This window comes from Haplochromis burtoni, unplaced genomic scaffold (genome assembly GCF_018398535.1).
Source record: "Haplochromis burtoni strain Fernald_Lab_line unplaced genomic scaffold, NCSU_Asbu1 Contig_344, whole genome shotgun sequence".
NCBI classification, from domain to species: domain Eukaryota; kingdom Metazoa; phylum Chordata; class Actinopteri; order Cichliformes; family Cichlidae; genus Haplochromis; species Haplochromis burtoni.
The window spans coordinates 12,897-21,255 of record NW_024582705.1 but is presented as its reverse complement, the minus strand read 5'-3'; the positions used below and the strand labels follow the sequence as shown (position 1 = coordinate 21,255).

Here is an 8,359-nt window from a genome sequence, read left to right as displayed (position 1 = left end):
CTTTTTTTTTTTTTTTTTTTTTTAAATGACATCAGAAACAGCAGTATGCGACATTACGTGATGGCAGAGCTTCAGTTCATCCTTTGTCTTTTTTTTTTTTTTTTTTTAAATAAATAGGACAGGGGGAATGAATGAGAGAAAGAGGGGGAGAGAAAGAAAGAAAACCAAAGGGGAGAAGAGAGGTGAGAAGGGGGGGGAGAGAGAAAAAAAAAAAAAAAAAAAAAACTCCTGGGTCACCTGTATGGAGAAAAAAAAACAAACAAAAAAAACAAACAGAGGAGACAGCAAACAACAAAGAGCAACATAATAGTAGAGAAAACAAAGCACCATCACAATAAACTAGCTAGTCATAGATATCAATAGTTACTAAATAATAAACGATATTGTGCAGCACGCAAGATAGACAGCGCACAGTGTGCTTTGAGGCAGCAGCCAAGAAAGCTGTAGTCCGCGTCTGTGAATACCCATGTGTACACCTGTGTGCATACCTGTGTGGATCAGCATGCTTGCATTCCAAAGGTTTCTCCATGTAAGATCTGCTAGGGAGTGTGGGGGGGCCACAGCCCCGTCCTCCAGGGTGTGAAGCGGTATGGAGGAGATCAAAACTCCAGACATCCAGAGGCCCCCAGAACACAAGAGACCATGGAAGACCAACAGAGGGGCAGCCGCGCCACTGTTCCAGTAAGAGCTGAGGAGAGTCCCAGATGAGGGCTCGCCCAGCAGCCGCGGAGCAGAAGCCAGGGGGAGTTGCAGTGACGCGCCCGTGAGCTCCGCCGGCCCCCAGCTGTGCCTGAGTGACCGAGCCCCAGGCCGAGAGGCCGGGGGCACCCCACCTCCAAAGGGGCCCGAGCAGCCCCAGGCCCCAGGCCCCGACAAGCGGCCGCCAAGGAGTGAGCCGGTGTGTACCCGGACGCCCACCCCCAGACACAAAGAACCACCAACACACCGACACCTGAGGGAGTCCGCCACCGGCAGGGGAAGTGGTGGTGGGTGGAGATAGGCCTCCAAACCTTGGAGGGCCTGAGGTGTCCCCAGAGAGGTGGCGTCTGATACCCAACCTGACATATAGACACAGACATACAGGCACACACAGACACAAACATCCATTCCCACCCTCATGCTCTCATTGCACTCACTCCACACTCAACCAACGTGGAGAAGACATAAAGAGACGCTGTACACACAATCACACTCCCCAAGCGTACTCTACAAACCGGGTCTAGGTACCCTTGCCCCTGGAGGGGGGAATTGCACCCAGACCCAGGTGGTGTTACCCTTTTCCCTGCGGTGGGGAGAGGCAGACCACCCCGACTCCGCAGCAGCAGGGAGGCCCCACACCCCAGACCGCAGTCGGACGGCCAACTCCTCCTACTAGCCCTCCCGCTCCAGCAGGCCGCAGAGAATGGGGGTGGGAGAAGACTCCAAACCTCCCTCCACCCGCTCATTGTAGTGTTGATGCATATGTGTTCTAAGGTGCAATTAAAACCCAGGAGGGCATGGAGCTACCTGCCAAGGAGCAGCAGGTAAGCGCATAGTCCCTCCTGCTAGCCCTCAATGACTAAGTGTATTTAAAATTGAGAGGTGGGCAACGACGTCAGGGGTGAGGTATACACCCTGATGGTAATTTGGACTCCGTGATTGTGCCCACCCCCAAGATCCTATATGTATGTGTAATGAGAGTGTGAATAATGTGAATGTCTAAGTTGTGGGATAAAATTGAGGCAGAGGCAGCCAGAAGGGGACAGGGGGGGGGGGTAGCCTCCTCTGCACCCTGGTGACATACCCCTACTCCAAGGCCCTGCATGTGTGGGTGGTTGTGGTGGAGCGGGAAGAGGGAGGCAGCTGGAGATGGGGAGGGAAGGAAGGGAGGGAAGTGTTACTGTAAGTTCAAGGTTCTGTCCACAGTGGATTTGTCTTTGTTAAAAATGTAGTTCTATTATTTAGAAACTTTCTTGTTTTTATTGCAGGCCTCTTTGTGTTCCTTGGCACACTGCTCCTAGCCAATGCTTCCATTGATGCATCTCGTATCCTGCATTCACGACTTCTTAACAACATCCTGCGAGTTCCTATGGTTTTCTTTGACACTTCACCTATTGGAAGAGTGATCAACCGCTTTGCCAAAGTAGGGTCTTGTAGTTCACTTTTTAAGGATTCTTTTCATGAATTTTAATATTTATTTTATCTTCTTGTGGCTTGTATGATTACAAATACAAAGTATAACTAGTTTTTAATGTCATTTCTAAAATAACAGTGCTAAAAATTAAAAAACTAAACATTAAATTTAACATTAAAAAAGCTTTTATTTGTGTTTGCTGCAAGTTGTATATCTACTTGTATTATTTATTTTTACCCACTTTAGCTTAAATGTTTGAATACAACCCTAAATATTCTTAAAATTGTTAAAGTAAAGTAAAAGTAAGTATAATTTTATTTGTATAGCATCTTTCAAGATAAATATCACAAAGTGCTTCACAGAGAAGCTAAAACATAAAAACAAAAATCAAGCAAGTTTAGAAAGATGAGTTTTTAGCTGTTTTTAAAAAAGAGACCACTGAGTCCACAGATCTCAAGTTCAAAGGAAGAGAGTTCCACAATCTGGGGGCCACAGTTACTAAAGCTCTGTCGCCCTTTGTTTTCAGCCTCGTATAATGGACAACCAGCAAGCCCTGATCACATGACCTCAGGGACCTTCTGAGCATGTATAGATGTAAAAGATCACTGATATATGTTGGTGCTTTTCCATGCAGGGCCCTGAACGTCAGAGTCATAATCTTAATCTTAAAGTGAATTTAATAGGGAGCCAGTGCAGCTGGTTCAGCAGGCATGTGGCACGGGAGTACTTAGAAGTCTTGGTCAGAAGCTTTACAGCAGCGTTCTGAACAACTTACAGATGCTCCAAAGAAGCTTTCCATAGACAAGTGAACAAAGAATTACAGTACTCCAAACAAGATGAAACAAATGCATGTATGACAGTTTCCAGTTCTGAGTGTGATACAATGGGACTCAGCTTAGCAATATTTCTCAAGTGATAAAATCAGGAGTGGACCAGAGATTTAGCATGAATGTCCAAAGTCAGAGCTGAGTCAAAAGTTACACCAAGGTTCCTGATAAAAGGTTTGGCAAATGTAGAACATGACCCTGAGTTTTCCATAACCCTAGGTACAAATTTTTTTAGGAGCACAAACAAGGACTTCAGTTTTCACCTCATTAAGTTGAAGAAAGTTATCAGCCATAAAAACCTCTAATGGAGTCCATGCACCTATGCAAAATCTGTAGCTCGGAAATGTAAAGAAACTGTTCGTTCTTTAAGTCTTTCTTTAAAGAGGCTTTCTTCCCAATTGCCTCCTCAAGTATACAGTTCAGTTAAATTTCATTTATCTAGTGCTGACACACAGTAACAGTCACTAAAGGTACATTATATTGTAATAGTAAAGATCTTACCACAATCGAGAAAAAAACCCTCAAACAATCAGATGACTCCCTATGAGTCAGTACTTGGTGACAGTTGGAATGAAAAACGTCCTTTTAACAGGAAGAAACTTCTGGCAGAACTAGACTCAGAGACGCCGTCTGTTTGGGGGTGAAAGAAGGGAGACGAGTCAAAGACATAATGTGGAAGAGAGCCAGAGATTAATAATAATTAATAATTAAATGCAGAGTGGTGTATAAACACAACATATGAAATCAATATACTGATCAATTTTATTTTATTTTATTTACACAGTAGCAAATCAAAACAATTTGCTGTAATGCAGTAATATGGTTGTAGTGCTGTTGTCTCTGTTTGCTGCTGCTACTAAATTCAGCCACTTGTGGAAAAAGGGAAGAAGGAGCTAATTTCTCTTGTATCCTCAAATCCTACTTATAACAGCCAAAGGGTCTTAATGGACTAATAATTAATTATTAAATTATTAAGTCTTTAGAGTGGCTGTAAGACTATATTCTTTGACTCAGCTATAATCTTTGGAATAACTCAAATCTTTAAAAGTGTTTAGTCACTGATAAACATCCATGACTTATCATTGACATTTTCTCCAATATCCTGACTTTAGCTTTTATAATAATTGACTTCATTCTTCTAGTATTATTTACACTTATAATTTTGCTAATTATGTACTTTTTATGTTTTTACATGTGCACTATAAATAAAATTGTCGTTTTACTTTAATAAGTACTAACTCTCCAAATATTATCCTAAAGGACATTTTTACCATAGATGAGGCCATTCCTGCTTCCTTGCGCTCCTGCCTTCTGTGTCTGATGTCTGTACTGGGGACCGTATTTGTCATCTGCATGGCAACTCCTTTCTTTGCCATAGTTATCATTCCTCTGGCCCTGATCTATTTCTTTGTACAGGTAAGCTAAATAAGGTAAAGAAGATATCTAAAAAAGAAGCTACCCTAACTTTCCTATAATATGAAATGCAAGCTGATTTTGTTTTGTCTTTCTCTCTACACCCAGCGCTTTTATATTGCCGCTTCAAGACAGCTGCGTCGGCTGGACTCGGTGTCTCGCTCACCGATATACTCTCACTTTGGTGAGACGGTGTCCGGCCTGTCAGTGATAAGAGCCTACAAGCATCAAGAAAGGTTTCTTAAACACAATGAAGTAACTATAGATGAAAACCTCAAAAGTATCTATCTGCGGATCGTGTCTGACAGGTCAGACATTGAACAGTGTACCAAACACAGATAAGCATGTGATACTAAATGATGAGACCCTAAAATTTGTTTGTGTGCATATTTGTGGGGTTTGTTTTCTTGACAGATGGCTGGCCATACGTCTGGAGTTTGTTGGAAACCTGGTGGTGTTTTTTTCTGCTCTGTTTGCTGTCATTTCCAGGGATTCTATTGACAGTAATGTGGTTGGCCTATCTGTATCATATGCCCTTAATGTCAGTCACATAAACACTCAGAATTTATCCTTATTTCATCAGTGTTTATATGTGTGATATTAATAAAATGCAGAAATAATGTAAACACAGACCTCTCTCCTGTTGGGGTTCTGCAGGTAACCCAGACCCTCAACTGGCTGGTGATGACGACCTCAGCGCTGGAGACCAATATTGTAGCTGTGGAGAGAGTGAACGAATACACTCAGCTTAAGAACGAGGCATGTAGAAATACTTTGTGAGCAACACATTATTTATCCATTCATCCATTCTCTTCAGTCTATCCTTATCTGGGTCACGGGGTGCTGGAGCCTATCCCAGCTACCATAGGGTGTATGGGTGCTAACTACCATGCTGCCATACGACATTATTTATATTTTGGTTAAATCAAAATCTACTGTTTTCTTAAATAGGACATGAATTTTAAGATTTCCGCAGGCTGTGAGTTTATTGTAACTGTGACAGTTCAACAGGAATCTAATACGCTTGTGTGCGACATCAACTGCCGTGTTTGCTCACTGTACAGTGATAATACTTTTATTCCCAGCTGCTGTTTCTCCACTGTTTCTTAACATACTACCGATAATAGTTCAGATAATTGTCAAACAAACAGGATTTTGATGCAACAATTTCATTTTATGTTTCACTAACATTTGATTTCACATGTTTGAACTCCACCTGTTATATTTGAGTTGGGTTGTTTATTCATAATGGCACCAGAGCTGCACTGATTAGCACATCCCATCATGCTGTTCATACTGAATTTAATCTGATTTAGAATATAACATTGCACATGTACACTTGGCCTTAATTGTTAATCTTGGTTGCATATTTTCATTTGAGCTATTTAATTTTTTACCAAGTGTGACGTCTTTTTAAGTTTTCTTTTTTTCCTTTATTTTAGTGGTGTAATGCGTGCATGTCTGCATGTATGGCGTCTGTATAATTTTGTTTCTTATTTATCTTGGTTTGAATATTAATGCACAACATATAAAAGAGCTCCCTTAGCTCAATTTGATAGCTTTTGTATTATATTACACATGCGTTCTGCTTCTTTTTCTGTTGTTACAGGCTGACTGGGTAACTGACACTCGACCTCCACAGATGTGGCCAGAGGCAGGAAGAGTGCATTTTGAGGACTACAAAGTCCGTTACAGACCTGAATTGGATTTAGTGCTGCATGGAATCACTTGTGACATCAACAGCACTGAGAAGGTGTGTGTGTGTGAGCGTGAGAGGGAGAGTCTCCATATATGTATAAAGTTCCTGTAAAAGTTATAGGTTTTACTGTATCTGATATCATATTCACCAAAGATACAAAAGCATGTACTGCTAAAAAAGAAAAAGAAAAAAAATTGGATGGACATTAAATCATTGGGAAGTTTTTTTCTCCCTCATTGAAAAATCCATAATATATAAAATTGTACCACTATTTTTTAATTTAAAAGGTTAACTATTAACAACGTGTGCAAGCTTTCTGCTGGCTGAGATTGGCCAACTGTATCTAAAATGTAGCTTCCAGATACAGACATGCACATCATTTTGTATTTGAGTATAGAAAAGCTATTATGTTGAAATTTGTCATTTAGACTTTGTGCTGTTGACATTCTATTGTTTGGTTTTTTTTTTAAATGTTTTATAGACCAATCTATTAATCAATTACTCAAGAAAGATGCCACAGATCAATCTGTGTTGACAGTAATTACATATAATTAAACTGTAAAATAATGTGAACTATCAGTTTTTCTTTTAATTTATACATTATGTGTATTACTGTATATTATAATCAGCTGTGATATGTAAACATGTAACTAGTCTATGGGCAGTTGTTCCCAAACTTTTTTTGTTAGGCCGGAATATTCAGCATTGCTATCAATACATCCATCCATCCATCTTCTTGTGCTTATCCAGGACCGATTCGCGGGGCCAGCAGCCTAAGCAGAGAAGCCCAGACCTCCCTCTACCTAGCCACCTCCTCTAGCTTATCCAGCAGAACACCAAGGCATTTCCAGGCCAGCCAAGAGATATAATCTCTCCATGGTTTCCTGGGTCTTTGCTTTCTTGCTGAGGACCATGGCCTCAGATTTGGAGGTGCTGATTTTCATTCCCACCGCTTCACACTCGGCTGCAAACTGTTCCAGTGCGAGCTGGAGGCCATTACCTGATGAAGCCAACAGAACCACATCATCTGCAAAAAGCAGAGATGAGATTCTGCGTCCACCCAATTGAAAGCCTTCTGTCACTTGGTTGCGCCTAGAAATTCTATCCATAAAAATTATGAACAGAAGAGCAGCCTTGGCAGAGCCCATTACCAAACAAGAACGAGCTTGACATTGCCGGCTATGCGGACCAAACTCTTGCAACGGTTGTATAAGGATTGAATGGCCCGTAGCAATGGGCCAAGGATCTCATACTCCTGGAGCACAGGACACTCCAAGGGACACGGATCCCCCATAACTGAAATAAACCCTCAGGTCCCCCTTCTTAAAAATGGGAACCATCTATCAATCCAGAGGTACCACCCCTGATGTCCACGCAACATTGTAGAGGTGTGTCAACTAGGACAGCCCTACAATATCTAGAGCCTTCAGGAACTCAGGGCATACCTCATCCACCCCAGGGGCTCTACCACTAAGAAGTTGTTTGGTGTGCGTTGAAGATCTCGCAGACTGGGGCCTCTGCTAAGCAATTCCCAGCACACCCTAAGTATACATTTAGGTGCACCAGGCCTGTCCAGCGTCCTTCTCTGCCACCTGATCCAACTCACCATCAGATGTTGATCAGCTGACAGCTCAGCCCCTCTCTTTATCTGAGTGTCCAGAACATATGGCCACAGGAATGGTGATACAATTACAAAATCAATCATCAACCTGTGGCCTAGAGCATCCTGGTGCTACATGCACTTATGGACACTCTTATGTTAGAACATGGTGATTGTTTTGGCCAAACTGTGGTTTGCACAGAAGTCCAACAACAAAACACCGCTCGGGTTCAGCTCCGGGAGGCTGTTCCTCCCAGTCACATCCCTCCAGGTCCCCCTGTTGTTCCCCATGTGTGCACTGAAGTCTCCCAATAGGACAACAGAGTCCCCAATGGATTAGGGTAAGCTCAAACACTGACAAAGTTGAAATATTGGTGTCAAAGTAAAACTGAGTAAAGACTGTCTGCATTGCAATAACATATATCACGGAATTACTGCCAATAGCAGTGATGACTATAAGCACTGTAAAATATCCGCTGCCTCTGAAAAATGTTGCTTCTTTCTGTAACATTACTGAAATGTCTAAGATCTTTTACAAACTAAGTACAGACTGAGTATATTTGCTTATTATTGCATTATTTATTGCTATACTGTTAAATACAATTTATATCCAGAAAGAAAAATGTGTAGATTTTTTTTTCCAAATATGTGCCAGCTGTTATTTTGATCTTATGTGTTTTCTCTCACTGCATTCAGATCGGTATTGT

General features: G+C 41.7%; 1 protein-coding gene across 2 annotated transcripts in view; it reads right to left on the bottom strand.

Moving 5' to 3' along the window:
* lin54 (lin-54 DREAM MuvB core complex component) overlaps positions 1-8,359 on the bottom strand; it is a 29,466-nt gene that overhangs the window by 16,194 nt on the left and 4,913 nt on the right. The window lies entirely within an intron of this gene.